Source organism: Tenebrio molitor, chromosome 4 (assembly GCF_963966145.1).
Source record: "Tenebrio molitor chromosome 4, icTenMoli1.1, whole genome shotgun sequence".
NCBI classification, from domain to species: domain Eukaryota; kingdom Metazoa; phylum Arthropoda; class Insecta; order Coleoptera; family Tenebrionidae; genus Tenebrio; species Tenebrio molitor.
This window is the reverse complement of record NC_091049.1, coordinates 17,455,064-17,474,304: the sequence shown is the minus strand read 5'-3', so window position 1 is coordinate 17,474,304 and position 19,241 is coordinate 17,455,064. Positions and strand designations below refer to the sequence as shown.

The 19,241-nt window shown below is 35.0% G+C and overlaps 1 long non-coding RNA gene across 2 annotated transcripts; it reads right to left on the bottom strand.

Annotated features, from left to right (window-relative positions):
* Positions 1 to 697: 697 nt before the first annotated feature.
* Positions 698 to 5,315, bottom strand: LOC138129152 (uncharacterized). Of its 2 annotated transcripts, XR_011159119.1 has the most exons (9): positions 5,151 to 5,315; positions 4,872 to 5,105; positions 4,390 to 4,820; positions 4,183 to 4,339; positions 3,385 to 3,923; positions 2,209 to 3,324; positions 1,925 to 2,155; positions 927 to 1,876; positions 698 to 873 (listed from the first exon to the last, which is right to left on the bottom strand). It is a non-coding gene; the product is annotated as an uncharacterized lncRNA (long non-coding RNA). The 2 variants fall into 2 exon arrangements; XR_011159118.1 differs by having other exon boundaries at positions 2,209 to 3,923.
* Positions 5,316 to 19,241: the final 13,926 nt, after the last annotated feature.

The following is a 19,241-nucleotide window of genomic DNA, read 5'->3' as shown; positions in this document are numbered from 1 at the left end:
TGCAAATATAGAAAGTACTTTTCACTAGCCGTTAAGAGTGTCCTAATGGCACTTCTATTTGCTTTGGATTGGAATTCGTTCCCATATAAAAGACGTTTTTGGATATTAAAATTTGTGTAGAAGACAATTAAGAGGCTACGAGTACGTTGTATTATTAACTAAAATGAAAATTATTGAGTGAAACGGTGACAAATATTTCACCAAAATTTTAATTAAGAAAAATTGTTTTTCCAACATCGCTTATGAAAATGATACTTTCATCACTCAATTTAGTGAGCAAAATAGGCGTTTGCATCATTAGTGAGGAAAATGGAGAAAGTAAACTCACTAGTGAGGAAAATGTATTTAACAATCTACTACCAACTTATTAATATAAAAATTTAAAACACTGTTATTTGCATTAATTGAAACTCCAAATCCGGAAGATTCAAAAAATAGGGGAGTAAAATAATTATAAAGAAATTTAAAATAGAGACTTATTGTCATTTTCATAAGCGATGTTCGAAAAAATAGTATACATAATTCGTGATCAAAGTGCGATTTTTTAACTCGCAATACTATCCTCACTCGCTGGCGCTCGAGAGTATATCATGTATTGCTCGTTGACAAATCAGACACTTTCATCACTTTGTAATATACTATTTCAAACACATATTGTTCAAACAAAAAACGAAATAGAAGTACAAATTAAAAATAATTTCTGGTGAATTTTTCAATTTTTATTGTAAAATATTGCAAAGTGCAAGCGGAACAACTATGATATTTTACTGTATGTAAATGTATGTATAAAATGCAAAACAAATCTGACAATTGGAAACACTAAAACTCTAAAATTAAATTCTTTACATCTTACTAAGTACCATCATCTTCTGACTGAAATAAGATAAAATCAAACAAAACCTCTATTAAAAAACGAAATCACTCACATTTTCCACTGTGTTTGCCAAGTCAGTCAATACTTGCACACCGCCCTTTTTAACGTATCTGTAAAAGAATCCTTCGCGATTTTGTAATAGCTGATGTGGAGGACCAAATTCGACAACTAATCCTTCATCCATTACCAAGATTTTGTCCGAATCAATAACTGTATTCAGTCGGTGTGCAATTGTTAAAACAGTACAGTTCTTAAACCTTTTCCTAATTGAGGACTGAATCAACTCGTCAGTTTCTAAATCCACATTTGCTGTTGCCTCGTCTAAGACAATTATCTTGCTCTCTTTAAGCATTGCTCGCACTAAACACAACAACTGCCTTTGCCCTACACTAAAATTTGAGCCTCTTTCAGAAACCATACTGTCCAAGCCTGAAGGTAAGTTAGAGATCACTTCTTTCAGCTCAAATTCATCTAAGGCAGTCCATAGCTGTAGGTCATCGTATTGGCCAAAAGGATCTAAATTTTTGCGTAGACTCCCCAAAAACAAAAGAGGGTCTTGAGGAATCACCGCAATTTTCGATCTAAGCTCTGTCAGAGGGATTGATTTGATGTCGATGTTGTCTATTACAACAGAACCTTCAAAATGAAACAGACGGAAGAGAACCGAAATCAAAGAAGTCTTTCCAGCACCAGTTCTACCAATTATTCCAATTTTTTCTTTAGACTTTATATTAAAGGACACGTTCTTAAGGACAGGTGCATCCTTTGAGGAATACCGGAGAGAAACTGAGTGAAATGAAATATTTCCTGATGTTGGCCACGATTCGGGAGGGGTCTGAACTCCATCATTTGGCTCCAAGGATAATTCCGAATACTCAACCACTCGTTCAACAGCAGTCATTTGCGCATTGAGTTGAGTCCATGTTTTCATAGCATATTGCAAAACTAATAATAATGCATTTGACAGACATACAGCTAGACCAACAGAACTCGCGAATATTTCTAAAAAAAATCGAAAAATATTTTTTTCATAAAATTTTATGAACATACCGGATTTGATCAAAAAGAAACCGAAAATTACTAAACCATTGTATAAAACACCCATAACATCTGCCCAAAATCCAAAACTCGAGAACATTGCTAGATACAAATGGAAAGCAGAAGTGTGATAATCTTGGTGATTGTCAAATTCTCGTATCAAGATTTTTTCAGCGTTAAGAGCTCGGATGGTAGTTAGTCCTTGAATCGTAGCTGATATGTGTGCAAAAACTGAACTTCTGGCTAAAATTAAATTACTTACTTCAGTGAAAATCACATTATGGGTACCTACGTACTAATTCCTTCTGTTCGTTTAAGATTCCTACTTGTTGGTTGAAATATAATACAAAAATATGCGGAAATCACCAAAAGTAAAACGGTCGGTATAATCATCCAATAATTTGTAACTACAACAATTACAAGTGTCGACAAAATTGTTAGGAATGCTGTCATGGAATTCATCAAAGTCACAGGAAGTTCTTCATCTATGCATCCCATATCTTTTGAAAATCGATTAAGAATTCGACCACTGGAGTGATGATTAAAGAAATTCATAGTAGTATGTAGAATGGTAATTAACATGTTATTATGTAAATTCTTTGACACATTCCTGCAGTACTTAGCATATAGTAATGAAGATACGTGACTTGTCAATATGAAACATAATAAAAACCCTGTATAGATATATAGACAATTATTTGTGGTAAAAACTTGTGAAAGCTCAGAACTCAAATTTATAACTCCTTGTTCTAAATTAATCCAAAATGTCACAAAACAGTCTAAAAAACTTCCCCATAACTGAGCTAAAATAAACAGGAGGACCACTAGACACGTGAATAACCAGTGACCAGCGGCTGAACAATAAGCTCCATAGATTTTTGTATCAGTGGTTCCTGAACTTCGATGTTCTTTGGTCTCGGGCGGCAAATCGTAATCTTTTAAAACTGTACTGTCTACAGTTTCAGCAAATGTTTCGCCATTGTTTTCTGTGAAGTACTTCTCTAAACCCACCAAGTCTTCGTATTTTCCGCAATTAACAATCATCCCTGATTCCAGAACATAAATTCTGTCTACATTTCGAAGATACTGGATCTGATGCGTAACCAGCACCACACACTTGTTTCTTAAATGATCTACAATACATTTGTCAAATATTTGTTGGGCAACATTAGCATCAACAGCTGATAAAGGATCGTCCAAGAGATAAATATCAGCATCTCTATAAACAGTCCTCGCGAGGCTAATTCGTGCTTTTTGTCCACCACTTAACATCACACCTCGTTCACCGACAAGAGTTTGATCCCCACAAGGCCAAAGGTAAATATCGTGCTCTAAAGCACACATTTTAAGAACTCGTTGATATTTTTCCAAGTCAAAATCTTGTCCAAATAAAATATTTTGTCTAATGCTCGCTGAAAAAATCCACGGTTCTTGAGATGCATACGAAATTCTTCCTTGAACTTCTCTAGTACCTTTCATAGGGTCGAGTTCTTTTAAAATCGCTTGAAGTAACGTTGATTTGCCACTCCCAGCCTTACCAATCACACTCACTAACTCTCCCAGCGAAGCATTAAAATTTATGTTGTTCAAAGCATATGTTGTTAAGGACTGGTTCCACTTAATGCTAAGTTCCTTTATATAAATTCCAGGATTTTTTTGTTTTAAAGTTTGATGGAATATTGCAATACAGGCATTCTCAGTTTTATCTGATTTGTCAATAGCCCAATTATTCTGATATTCATGGGTGTTTAACAAAAACGTTTTAATTCTTTGAATTGAAACTAGAGTTTCCGGAAATGTGAAGGCTACCTCTGATAAAGAAATATTTACCGAAAATTTCAAGCTTTCGTAGAGATTAGTTAAAGCGAAGACGTACTGCGACGTTAAAAGTTTTCCAGTCAAAGCTGTGGCTAGTACCGATAGATACACACAACATTTTGTGATATAAACTTTGTAGATATGGTTAGTTACACGAAGCTGATTAGCAACTGCTATGTGTTCACTTTCCAACCTAAAAACAAATTTCATTGCTTGTAAATTAAATTTTTCATGTACAATTCTATTCAATAAAAAATGATACAAGTGCTACACTCAATTTCAGTAATATTTTACTAATGTTTTAACGTTAAAACATTACATAGCGCTAACAGAAAACGTTATCGTCAAGTTCCCAGTGTCGCTTAATTTTTACAACTGTATTCTTATCTTTATGATTTTTTTTAAGTTAAAATTTAATTAGATGTGCCACTTTTTATTGAATGGAAGTGTACCTTCTAGCTTGTTTCACTAAATTTGCAAATGATTCTTCCCACGTGTACATTTTGACGGTTTGAATACCAGATGTTATGTCACTCATCAATCGAATCCTGTCATCTGTCTTCACAGCGACTTGCATTCTGATATCAGGAATTTTCTTTGACAAATAGACTAAAATGTAAATACTTATTTTTTGTTTATCAAATATTTAAATCATTAACCTTGAAAAATAAGTGAAATTATTAAAACTGCAACACCCGCTATGGCAGTGTGCCCCAGTGTGACGTCCATGTAATAAATTCCAACAATTAACTCAACAGGACAAATCCACAGAAAATGCAGAAATATGAATGCGTTATCAAATCTGTTGACATCATTCGACAGCAAATTGACCAGTTGTCCCGCTGTAGTTTTCTCTAAACTGCTTTTATTCAATTTTAAACAGCGTCTGTATATGAGTGCTGAACAAGCAATTCGAACTTTCATTCCAAACACGAAAAGTTGAAACATAAACCACTGGTTGAACAATACACGAATGAATGATAATAAGACCAGGACGGAAGCAAAAATGTATGCTTGTCGTAGAGTCACTTCTTTTTGGTTGGGAGTGTAATAATCTAGTAATTTTTTGATGCAAATAGGGAGTAAAAATCTATAATTTGAAGTAGGTAAGTTATTGATACACGAAAGAAATCATACATACGTTGTGACCATTTCCATTGGAAAATAGTAAAGTCCGTGGAGGAGAAATTCTAAACCAAAGAGTTTTGTAAGAGCTCTTCCCAAAGATGGATTTTTGCGAAAATTTTCTTCTTCTAACCAGAGACTCTCTAATTTATCACCCAAACGACTGGATTCGTGATTTTTGAGTGTTTTATAAAGATCATCTTCTGTGAGTTCCTTTTTCCATCCTTTTACGAATAGCGGTAGTTGCCAGCTAAAATAATCGTTGTATTATTGAAATAAAAACGGCAAGTTTTACCAAAAGAAAAAATCCGATAGAAAACATGCTTTCTTTTTTGGGTGTACTTTTAATTTTTCCCTGGACAATTTTATTCGGTCTGCACTTTCCATTTCAAAACGTAAATATAATATATAATGTTTAAATTTACTTTCCGAACTGATAGTAAACATTTTTAGTCGAACGCTTTTGTTGTTATTATGACGTAGGTATTCATAACTGGGTTTTGCATTTAATTACCTACTTTTTAAAGATAAGACTTTAACATTTGAATTTGCGCATTTATTTACTAAAATTACTGAAAAAGCGAACAATGCATAAAGGATTAACCTTGTAATTATGTTTATCTACGGCTGCTTGGATAATACTTTATAACCACATTCATTTATAGTCATTTGAGTTGCGTAATGTAGTTCATTACCGCACTGGTTTCATTACGTAACGCATTCTTATTTAGAAGCTAACAGACAAAATTTATTGAAAGACAACAATACAAAAGAAAAGCTAGGTACTTATTGTAAATACATAACACAGTTCTTGCATTTTGTTCGTCCAGTTGCCGGCATGGACTTCGTTTCGGTCTTCAATCTCTGGGGTTGGCACAAAAAGACCCACTCCCACTTTTAATGATATCATCTACCATTCTCTTTTGGGTTTCTCGCACAAGAGACCACTTTGTAATTCCCGCCATACTGGAAAAACGACGCAAACTGCAGTGACACCTCCAGAGAAGCTCGTCTCTTGCACTCCAGGTGGTCCTCGAAACAAGATCACACACGTTTCCGTTCCAGGTTCTGGTACTTTTCTCACTTGACGCCAATGTACATTTTTCGAAGTTACTTCTTCACTTCCGAGAGCCGCGATAAGACGTAAACGACCCGGCTTTCAATTATGAAAAATTAAAGACAACGCGTTGTTTACAAACAGAATTAGCTAGTTCTCCTGGTATTGAGCAAATTGTTTCAATCTTGTTGCTTTGATTTTGAATTAAAACGATTGAAACGGACATTTAACAATTATCAAAATATATTTTTGTAAATGTCAAATTTGACGTTTTTGCCAAAAATGTTTTTTTTTATTAATAATTCGCAGCCGTAGATAAAATGTTGTACATAACACGTGGGCTAAAGCATATTACAGGAAATTCGTGTGTTACAGATGAACTCGGGCTAACGCCCTCGTCATTTGCAATCTTCACACTCGAGTCCTGTAATATTGCTTTTATCCCACTAATTATGTAAATAACTATTCTTGAGTACATGTTTCTTCAATACATACCGTGTGTCTACGCGGAAATTTCGAGTAAGATGCAATTCTAAAATGTCGATAACATATCTATACTAAGGACAACGTAACATTTTATCTACCCCTCCCATTACATTTTCTTAATTACCAATCAAATAGGTTGTTAAGACGATCTGATTTACACAGAAAAAAATTTTGACATTTAATTATCTTAATTAATAACATTTGTTTTTTAAAAACTAAAACAATAATTGTGGACTTGACAACAAAATTCTAACCTTAACTTATTTACGTGGCAAATGTGATGAAAAATAATACAGATTGAATCTGGCTTTGATTCTCATTGGTCAATTTATGTGGGCGGAGCAGATAAAAAGTTATAACGGCAATACTACAGCTACTGCTAATCGAGCCCCAGGTATGGTACCAACGCTGTATGGCCCCATAAAGATTTGTCTTCCCATATCATCACGAATCCTCCACCAAAAGGACACGTGGACGGAAGTTGCAGACAGAATAGCGTTCGTCAGGTCGTCTGAATTCCAAGACACGACTACCGGACTTATAACGTAAATTACTATAACGCGTTCGTATGTAATTTTGGCTTTTTTTGGCATGAGTGGACCAGTTTAAAACTCGAGTCAAACGAGAGTTTTAAAGGTCCACGAGTGCCAAAAAAGCCCAAATTACACAAGAACGAGTTGAATACAACGTTTTTTTGTTCGACGAGCCCCTTAAAGGCTCCAAATCGCTAAAAATCTTTAAAATTAGCTTGACGTTTCGTTTTGACAAGTTGTCAAATTTATCAAAATCCGTTCACACAGGAGAAAATTCTCAACTTCTGACAGTGTCGAACAAAAAATAATATTTTTTTGAAATGAAAACTTCTTTAGGTGCACCAAATACATTTTATCTCCGGGCAGTGAATTAGTTTCTTGCGACACGCTAAAATCGTTGGCAGCAAGCTGAAATCTCGGGAGTCGAGTTTAGCAGAGCGAGCGAGAGACAGTCAACTGTGCGTCACTTGTCACTTCCAAATTTTCATTGTTCATTGTGCTGCAGGAGTAGCCATATACAGGTGTTTTACGTAGCCCGTTCGTTAGAAACTTTCTGATTTCCCAAAATAGTATTAATAGGAAAATTAGTAGCCGACTATAATCGACTGCTCCAAGTTCAAATAAAATATTTTCAAAATGGCTACATTTCCGGAAGGACCGGAAATCTACGCATCTTTATTTTTTTAAATAGAAATGCCCCATTTTGATCTCATATTTGGATTCTGCCTTAAATTTTGAGTTCAGAATGTCGAAAACTTCATTTTTGAAGTGAAACTTTTTATGGGAGGGTCTTGAAATTCTGATCGGCAACCTTTTTGTGTGACGAAAAGTGGTGGGGATAAACACTATCGGGTCGAGTGGGAGCAGTGTCTCGCACAACGGTTGCGCCAATATTTCCATCTCACTTAAATGTAAGTTAATCTGTTTGACACGATACAAACATCCCTTAAAATTGTGTATACTTCTGTCTTTGTCACACTCACAGCATTTATCGATAATGTCCTCTCTTTAATTTGGAGGCTTAAAAATGAACAATGAGTTACGCATTTCGATATTGTTCAGTGTTATCGTTGTTTATAATTTATTTTCTTTATTAAAATATACAATTTTGTTGTGAACATACTATTTAAAAGTGATTGATGAATAATTACAATGTTTCCCTGTAATACAAAAGTTTCAGTTCTATCGTGCGTCTTTACGACATATTCTGTTTTTTTTTAAATAGCAACTACCATTTCTGGACTAGATGTAAATATAAAATTAAATTTTAAGGCCACTTTTATCAACATTATGTATGTCTATTTTTTATCAAGGAATTGTTTTATTTGAATATTTATTCAAAAATCGCATTACAATAAATATGTAGTAGATAACAATAACAACAACAAGAACAACATTGTTGACTGCCCAATGAAAATGGTTCACACATTGAGCTTTGGATTAATTTTTTTTTTGTTAATTTGCTTATTTTTTATTATTTGGTTGTTATCACGGTAGAGAATAATATAGGTAAGACGACGAAGCGTGTCCAGCGCTGAGATTGTGTCCCTCGAACGCTAGACATGTGCGAGTGAGAGATCAATATAAAGGATGGAAAAGGTAGTGCTCAGTCCCAATGCACGTATACGAAGGACTGCTATTATTTTTTGCATTTTTTGCCTGACTATTTACAAATTTGCCGTAAAATAACGGGTATGCATTTAAAACCATCTAGTTTACATAAAATACGAGTCAAATTAGCTACACAGGTAAGGTTACAATAAAGTGCATAAAAAAATCTGAAGGGTTGTCTAGATATTTAGTAATGCAGTAGCGGATGGATTAAAATATTATAAGGGTAAGGATGATTATTTAAAACATTGAGATGTAACAATATTATTTACAAAAAAATAAATGATTTATTCGATGCTTTAAACCGCCGGCGCCGTCACCCTGCAGAAGCTATCAGAGTTAATAGTAAGTTCCTAAGTATAATGAAGCATTTTGTCGAATAAATGAGAATATTTCCAGATATTGAATTACTTAGGCAAATGGGAAAAAATGGTCGTAGATGGACAAATTACTAAAAATCAGTTTCTAACAAAAAGTACCACAGAAGGTTTGCGCGTTACAATTTTATCTACTATTCAATTAAGTCAATGTTTATTAAGTTGTGGATTTCATTACGTACTAAGCAATAAGTTTAATCAGGATCCTATCGAGGTAATCTAAGGAATGTACTAATGTTAGCTAGAAAACTACTTGCTTTATTTAAATACATAACTAAAAAAAAAATCGCTTATCTGATGGGTATTGTACACACAGAGAAATTGCGCATTTCTTTTTTAGAACCATTACTGGTATATATTTTGTTTAACTTTTCAAAAAGTATTTCCGATTTAACATTTATTTTAGAGGCACTTGTACCTCAGACTGGAGGGGCCAACGATCATCCGACGTTTACAAATTTTGTACAGTTGTACAGAATGTTGTCAACTTATAATTTATTAAACCCACCACAGTTCGGTAACTGTTCAGTATGTATTAGATTCCGATACGAAGAAAAGTCAAATCAAAAAATCAACGAGAGAAAATTCGGGAAAAATAGATTTGCTTATTGGTAAAACTGATACGAATAAGGAAAATGAAGAATTTGATAATGATATGATTTTTCATAGTCTTGATTAAGACACCGTAGATTGTATAATCTATTATCTGACCGAATTCATTTGTAAAAAAAGTTATAAAAACAGTAACTGTGATACATGTCGCAAGAATCGCAAGATGCCAAATAAAAGAGATACATTTTAGCGCTCTTACCAACAGAACCCGAGGTGGTCTAAATCACCCACCTTTAGCAATTTTCAATCTTTTTTTAAAAATATTTAAAAATATGTACGTTGTCTCTGTTGATTTTCTCTAAAAATATTGTATGCACTTGAATTTTCCTGTCAAATGCAACAAGAAATTATGTCAAAATTTGTTTATTATTTTCTTGTGATGAGAATAAATAGTTATTTGTACTAGTTATGAAAGTCATACTTCTTTACTGAATTTGCAGTTTAATCAAGCAAATGAGTGAAAAAGAAGAGACTTTCATAACGTGTTATACACACTATTTTTTTGCAAATCGTTGTAAGTTGAGAAATTTGGCCTAAAAGGATTTATGAAAAATTAAAAAATAAGTAGGTATGCTTTGCCAATCATCTCCAAGGAGATGGAAAAAAATGATTTTATTACGATTTTTCGTTTAAAGAAGTGCAACTTTCATTACGATTTTTTGTTTAGAAAAGTGCTATTTTCATTGCGATAATTATGCAAAAAATAATATTACAAAACTGATTTCAAAAATACAAAAAAAAATTCATAAAAAAAAGACTTCAAGCGCAATAAATATTTAATACTTTCATGATCTCATTTTCATTTGATTTTATTCCCTAACCTTTACTCCCAAAAACTGATGCAAAAGAAAACTGAAATAAGAGATTCAATAACAGTGAATAATTAATATGCGAGGTACCATTAGTTAGTACAGTCTTTTTGAAATACGTTTGCTGTATTTACGTTAAACGTTAAAAGGTTTATTGCCTAGATACATCACTATTTTAAGTCATCTTATTGGTTTATAGTCGTTTAGCGTTATGGTACTACCAGCAAACCTAGTCAAGAACTCTCTAATCCTTGTCTGGGTTTTTATATTAATTTACACGCCGAAATTAGTGAGCCGCTGCAGCACTACCTTCTCCGTCTCTTTCTAACATGATCGTCTACCACTCGAGAGTCACTGCTTGGCGCTTCGTCGTTTTACCTTATATTATTCTCTACCGTGGTTGTTATCTACTGTTTATTGCAATGCGATTTTTGAATAAATATTCAACTCCCATAAAACAATTCCTTGAACAAAAAAAAGAATATTTTATTCAAGAAATACAATGTCAAATACAATGTCAGAAATGGTAGTTGCCATTTAAAAAAAATGAAGTTTTCGACATTTTTGTTAACATTTTTAATATCAAATTTAACTGTATGCTACGCACCGAAATATTTAATATTATTTTTGGTGTTAAATTTTATACCAAAACTGTCATCGTATCAAATGGCTTTTAAATGGGTGCAAAACAACTCAATATTTTTGGATTCAATCGTTAATTTAAAAAAAAAAATAAAATCCTCCACCGCACTTTTCACCTAAAAAATGCCAGTGACAGCGACAAAAATTGACAGTTCACGTGAAAGCGGCAAAATTGTCATAACATGGCCTGATTCGACTACAATCATTTATAACAAACTCCCAAGCCCATCAGTCCTGCTTGACATCTGGACATCCAACAAGCTTCTGTTGTTACTTAAATAATATTTATTGTTACCATCAAACTGTCTCCAAGACTTAAGGACGACAATAAGACAGATTTCTAACGGATGTTTGTTAGCTAAAGTGTGTCATATGATGTTGGGCGCTTACTTTAAGACTTCTCAGAAAAAGTTGGTGGATTGTCAAAATCTACTTGTTTAATTTTTGTGCAAAAAAGTGGACGTAAAATTTTCATTAATATGAATGAGGTTGTTGCACGTTACTGAATCGGTTTTTATGTTCTGGCGCAAATCAGTGTCGGAAACCCCTCTTTATAATGTGATTTTTTACGGTTGTGCTACCTGACGGGATGCAGTTTGCTCCATCTACTTCTAGAAGAACTCTAGAATACCTCATAGAGAAGTTTGAAAGCGTACATCGTTTTTACTAGACAAAACCAATTAACTATAACTCAGGATGTTATTTTTTTCATAGAGTTTTGAGAAATGTTTACTTTGACGTTTCTCTCACATACCTTTGGGAAGTAAATGTTTAATATATAATTCATCGATTCTCAATTTACAATATACTGTTAGGGAATTTTCTTTTTTTGTATTGCAATGAAAGTTGTAGCGCCAACTCTTAGTAAAATAATATTACTATCACAATACACTGTGCCCATTTTATCGGTTCCCGCCTTAAAACTACAAAATAGGCAACACAATTTACTTTTCGGAGATTGCTATGTTTAAAAAAAAATGTTTTTGAAAATTTTCAAAAGGTTGCATTGAATATTACCGTCATGGATGACATCAGTCATCAAATACTTCAAAAATTTAGAAATAGAGGAACTCTATTTAAACTATTAGGTTATGCGTTATGTCACTTTGTGGCATATTAAATGTTTTACTTTGGCTAACTATGTTTCTTATTTTAAAAAATAAATAATTCCACCAAGATATCTATGCAATGTATTATGTGTTGCCTATTGCTAAACCGTAAGGCGGGAAGAGATAAATTGGGCACCCTGTACTGTGGAATTTGTTAATTTTCAATTTCAAGTAACGAGTGTTCAAACAAATCAGTCTGGTTGTGATACCATACCAGAAAAAATTTTCGAGTATGTAACTATTGCCGATATATTTATGTCACATTACAGTATTCTCGAGTCCAAAGTTATACTGTTGCCACACAATTTCTGTTTTTTCACAATTTGTCAAACGCAAAATGGAAACATAAAATCGTTTGTCCTCGATATTTCCATAACTATTAATTATTATTAGTCGATCCCGGCTACTACTTAGTAGTGGTCGTTAGGTCATGTTAGAGGCGCCTGCGCGACCTGAAAACATCTTGCACTTGGCCTTAGCCAGAAAGTATACGATTATTTATTTATTTATTTCTCTTTATGGTAAAGGTCAAGCATTAAAATTTCCAAATTGTATGTATTGCAGTGAGCAATAAATTTTAGTCCTCAATGTCATTCTTTGACGCAAATGCTCCATTGTAAAACCGTCGTAAATATCCTAACCTATCATTATGTTCTATGATATTCATTGTCATTTTTTTCTCATTTTTTTTACACTTTGTTGACATGGGCATAATCAGACCGGGAATTTTTTTTTAATTTGTGACAATCTAACCAAATTTTGAAATGACATTAACGACCAAAATTTATTACTAGCGACTGTATGTGGAAATAAGATTTGGTTTCACCTTTCTCGTGTATCCAGGAAGCTGCATCCAAAACGTTTATCAAGTTCGTGAGCTACTCTGTTTCTTCCACCCATGGCAAAAAACAATTGTAACGAAGTTACTGAGGACAAACGGCTCCCGGTGGCGGAAAAATCCCGCTCTTTCTTCGTACCGGAGTAGAAAATCAGCGCGGACCCAACTGCGCCAACCGCATTCTTCGGATCAGCGCCGGAGTCTGTGTTCCCTCCAGGTGGCTGTACCCGGACTCCCGCCGAACCCAGCTGCACGGTCCGTTCGTTCCCCTAGTGAGCGACTCAGGCTTTCCCATCATTCCCGGCTTCCGGCCCGTTCGTTCCCCGAGGCATACCGCGCCCGGCGGGTTCGTAACGATGGTGGTAAGTACTGAGCAGTAAGGATACTACTGATTGGGTATTCGCCTATCTCGCATATAGGCCTATTTGCAGATATCGAGATTTATGATGTGATTGATGTGTGTCTTTATATAATTATATATTCGTATGAAGAAAAATACAATTAAAATTCGAAATTCACAAAATAATTATGGTAAATTATATGTTTTTAATTTGGTGTAGCCAATTTAGGGCGTCTTCAGTAAGTAGATATAGTTTGGAGAAACCTTGCTGGAATTTAGTAAGGGGACATTCTTCCACAATGTGTTGGATGGTTTCTTTTTCTGCACCGCATTCAGAAGAAGGGTTTTCACTAATGTTCCAGTGAAACAGCATGTTATTGCATTTGCCATGGCCGGTTCTAAAACGATTTAATTTACACCAGATTTTCCTGGGTAGGTGAAATCCCGGAATTTGTTTTGTAGGATCCTCAATTAGATTTTTATTGAAAATATCTACTTCTTGCCAGGCTGCTTTCCAATAGTCAGATTTGGAAAATGGTTGCATGAGAAATTCTTCTTTCCAAAGTGGTTTACACGATTTTAATCTAAACGGTGGTAAATTTGCCATGTCTTGTGTTATGGAGTACATGTTCGGTGAATTTTGAAATTTATCCCAAATTCGTTTTGTGACGTAATTTCTTCTAATGTCATACGGAATAATGTGCGCTAAGACATGTAGCCATGGTGTTGGAGTAAATTTTAAAGTACCCGTTATTATTGAGAATCTATTTTGTTCACGTGTGCACTGTTCTTCCAGACAGGGCAACAATATTCTGCCGTAGAATACACTAGAGCTAGTCCTGTGAGCGTAAAGTGTGTGCATTCGCTCCCCAACTTGTGCCTGCGAGTTTATGTATAATGTTGTTTCTCGTTTTCAGTTTTTGTCGTAACTTTTCGATGTGTAGTTTGAAGGTTAAAGATGAATCCAAAGTTACTCCTAGATATGTCGGGGAATAATTATGCTTAATTGTAGTTTCATTGAAAACTACTTTCAGTTTTCTATTTTTCTGGTTGTTTACGAGGTGAAAACAGTGTCTTTAAAGTCAGCCCTCGGTCCAGGACGACTCCCAAGTACATTTTGGTTTCGGTCTTCCATGTGATGGCATTTCCAAACATCATCTGCTAGTTGTGCAGTCCCTCGTTGAGAGGTCAATCTCTTGATGAACAGGAGCACGCTGTTCTTGGCAGCGTTCACATCTATTCTCCAGAATCTGGATCCTTTCTCCAAAGTGTCAACTGCCCGTTGTTGTTGTTCCACGTGACGAATTCGGCGCTGGAGTGCTTGTCTAGAATAGCAGTCCTGTCCGCATAGAGAGCCGCTACCTAAATGCACGCCAGTGAGGGCTGGGTTGATAATTATTAGTGGTCTTGGGAGTGATACAGTGATACCTGATACTGAATTAAGCTTTTGTGCCATTTATTTTAAATCTCAATCCCCAATTTGTTTTCAGATTTGTAAACAATATTAAATATTTAATGTATGCCTTTGTGCCATATATGAAGTTTAAATATACAGGGTGTATTAAAAGTGGGTTATAATATTTACATCACATGATGAAATAGAAGTAAGAAACTTTAGTACCAATTTACTATTAACCCTCCCCTCATGAAGTTATTAACAATCACTCTTGGAAATTTGCTTCGATTGTAAGCAGGGGTCTATGACGTTTCGCCGCAGCCGTTTCGCCTCTGGGCCAGTTCGCCGCCGCTGATCATTTTTTAGCCACCTGTTATAGTTATCTTTCTATAAACCTTATAGTCCAGTCAATATTGTAACCTTTCGACTTCCTTGACTTCTCCTCGATGTTTTTTTTTTCCTCATTTGGTGTATTGTTGGTTGCCGCACTCCCTCGGGTGAAATTTTGCGGAAAAATACGAAACAAAAATAATGAGAAAAGAAATATTTATGGATCCTACGTTGTGTTTATTTTTCATTTTGTTTAATTAGGTTCTAACGAGAGGCCGTACCTTCGGAAGGTTTTTCCAAATAGAATTAAAACGATTGAGCACACTTCACTTAAATTTTATTTAACAAATAATCGAGTGTGGTGTTGTTTGGTCCCAACAAGTTATAGAAATAAATAAATGAATTTAATAACAGAAGTTGGTGGAAATTTGACCAAATGAAATTTGACTCGCGGCCCACGAATTGAGATCTGACTCATGAATAAATGACTAAGCTGGGCAAATATACGAGTTTATGGCGCGAACCGCATTATGCAAGTTTGAGATGCGAACTATGTGATCCGATTTAGATTTGAATTGTTTCCCCAATTAAATTGAACCCGACGCGATGCCCTGGAATCTCATAGATCACCCCGGTCTACTCCGGTGGTCGAAAATACAAGGGAAAAAAGGTTCTAACAGGGCCAAAGGGTACCTCTCTTCACGTGTCAGCTGGCCTAGTTTGGTCACTGTCCCGTTTACGGGTGACATGGCGGTTTGTGCACTTATGCCGGACCACAGCTAATTGAGTGCGACGGACACTGGCGGTAGCTTCCCGAACTCGAGAATCCAAGACATAAATAATGAATGGAAATGTTTTATAATAATTGCATAATGGTTCCCCTTGACAAGAGCACGTTTCCCCAATCGGTAAAGGCAAGAAGATCACATACTTCGCTATAAGGAATTTAATTCAAGATTCTAAAGAGTCACGTGGTCATCAAAAGCTCAAAGAAAATAATATAATCTTTACTTTAGAACGATAAAGAACTAAATGCTGTTTGGCTAATTAAATCGCGGCTACAAATAATGTACAAAAATTAGAGAAATAATTTACCTTGTGAATGTAAAGAACGTGGTCACAAAATGGCTGCTGGAAGCACTGAACGTACCTCCGGCTACTTTGGAGATCAAACCCCGAGTGAATCAAAAAAGCCTTGTTTCCCGTCCCGCAATCGGTTTTATCATTTCTGGCGCACCCCCCTTTCGCAACCCCTACTTGACCAAAGTGACCAATCAGCTCGGTTCTACTTTACGCCGATCGCGACGCCTTTTCGAAATCTCTAGAACTTTTGAAATTACAGTTTCCGTTTTTCCACCATTATTTTAAATGTTTAAATTTAGACTTTTGTTAGGACCAGACCGAATGTACAAATTTGTTCTTGAATTAGAAGCCTGAAAAAGAACACTAAATTACTGACTCTATACAATAATAAAAATCAGCATCAAGAAACAAACACAATCTAAAAATGGGACAAACCGAATTAACAGGAACACTGAATTACCGACTCTATACAATAATAAAAATCAGCAACAATGCAACTAAGTTCCGTTGTTCTGCTACTTCTAAAAATAGTTCTACATTGGTTTGATTCCCCAAAACCGTTCTAATTAATAATTACTTCGTAAATTTCATTCTCTCTCTCTCTCACTCACACGTCTGATTTCTACGACTACCTGGCTTTACCGTTACCCGGTCCTCTGTGTTTTCTACCGACTCCCTTTCTACTTTGCTTTGTTACTTTTCTAACTAAAAGTGCAAACGATTCTAGTTATTTTCTACGATAAAGCGCTCTGTTTTTAATTTGCAATTCTCGCCCTTTAATTACAAATATGCCACAAATTTGAGAATGCTAAAAAAGGTAAATTAACCTAATGAACATTAATTTTGTTGTTCTCTCAATTTGAAACCTGCTAACATCAAATTCATTAATTCAATTATCTCCTGATTTTAACTGGACTCCCCAAATTGTCGAACGAGTAAATTTTGCAATGTTTCTTTTCCCATAAAACTGTTATCTTTGTGTTGTGTTCGGACCGGACGTGTACCTGCATTTTCAAAGAAAGGTTGGCAGATTTCACTTGAGGAATGTGGAGCCGACACGGCTTCAATAAATTTTACAACTGACCAGCATTTCCGTCGCAAATGAACGGTATTTAAAATATTTCGTTGAAATTATTTTAAAATTAAAATTCTTAATTTATCGAACCTATTCGGACCGTTACAATATAAACATAAAAAAGGGTCCGACCTTGCAAAAGGTCATGTAGTTCTGATTTTTTAATATGTTGTTTGGATCTCAGCCAAGAGTAAAACACCAAATTTGCAACTTCGAAAGACTTGTGCGCGCTGCGTGGTAGCCAAAGAACAGGAAAATTTTTGCACTATTTTCAGTTTTTGCTCAATATCTCCTAAGATACGAGTATGAGTCTCACAGAAAAAGTTGAAGTTATCTTTTTTAAACTAGATTAAATTCGCTACAATTTGAGGCCCAAGCAAACTTTGTGGATGCAGCAGTTTCCGAGATAGAGCTTTTTAAAAATTGGGTATTTTTTCCACGAAGTGAAATTTTTTTGTTTACGTCTCTTATTTTATTAAATATTGTCAAAAATACTCGCCCCATGAGAAAAGTCATGGGCAATGAACTTGAAGTGTATTTATTTAGCTTTAAATTGAGATCTGACGGGCAGCTGCAGGTCCAATGCTTCTCTAAAAAGTGTAAAGTAACCGAAAACCTCGAAAGTTATTTTAACGTAATTTAGTATGTGTGGTTAACAACTTGAAGAGAGTCTGTGAAGTTGGTGGAGAAATACTGCCCTGAGCGCCAGACTTGTTCTGTATGGAAAATTATCGAACACCCCAAGTATGCTGGTTTGGAACGGGTTCATGGAACAGTTGACAAGTGGTCTTGATTTTGATCGACCAAGAATTATTTTCCTCTCATTCATTGGCGCGCTTTAATTTGAGCTCCGGCGGGTACATGTTCTGGCTTAAACAAGTATGTTTATTATGAACCCCATTTTTACGGTCCACTGTGCTAGCTCACTGCTGGAAATTCCACGCACATGTGCCAATCCACTGTAGCTTTTCATAAACCACATCAGCAATCAAATCTGACCATAGGCCGGGCCAAAATTTATCGGATCGGCGGATTGTAAAGTGGAACCAGAAATATAGTGTTTTTATGGACTCTGGTCGATAATTTCTTTTACAATTTTGGGGTCACTTTTATTAAAGTCCTCCTCAAGAAATAGTCAATTTTGACTTAAATTGTAAATCATTTTACAATACCACAGCCAACCATCTTATAACTACCATAAATTATTCCATTATACCCTCTAATTTTATTGCCCCTTTGTTGTGCAATGCCGACTCAAGGAAGGACAAACATCAGGTAAATATTGCGTTTTGCTGTGTTTTCACACTCACTTTCTTATTATGTATGTATTATGTATTTTTAAATAATAATCTCCGAATTACTTGATATATGATATCCCTAATTGCATCCAATTCAGCTGCAGAGTAATTGCTATCTTTTAATTCCCTTTTTTTTCCTTTCCAAATTTTCCGGGTTTCTGTTCCAAATTTTTGAAACGGTGATTTCGTTGATTCCCGTTAATCGGGCTGTTTTTTTACCGACAGCTTTACATCCCGATTCTAATAAATGTTTGTAGACATTTCTTATAATTTCTTTAGCATCGTTAGAGTAATGCTTCCTATGTTTCTTTTTCAGTCCTGCTGTAAAAATTACAGGTACCGCTGTTATAGTTTGGCATTAAAATATACACCCTTATCTATATGTTTTTACTTTCATTTCCCTCGTTATTATCAAAAATTGTTTCAACGTCGACCATCTCCTCCTTCTCGTAGTTCTCTCCAAAAGGACGCCACATATTTAAACACAGGTTATAAGTTGAAAAATACACTCTTTTTATTGTGGGAATTCAAAATATTTCTATTCGCAGTGTACGAAAATCAAACGACAACTGAAGACAAAATTCCTTGAACAAATGCTTTAGGTAGACTTTCTCTAAGTATGAGTTGCTAAATATACCTGATGCTTGCCCTTCCTTGAGTCGGCACTGTACGACAAAGGGGCAATAAAATTAGAAATTGTTTATGGTTGTTATAAGGCGCTTTGCTGTCCTATTGTAAAATGATTTACAATTTAAGTCAGAATTGACTATTTCTTGACGAGGACTTTACC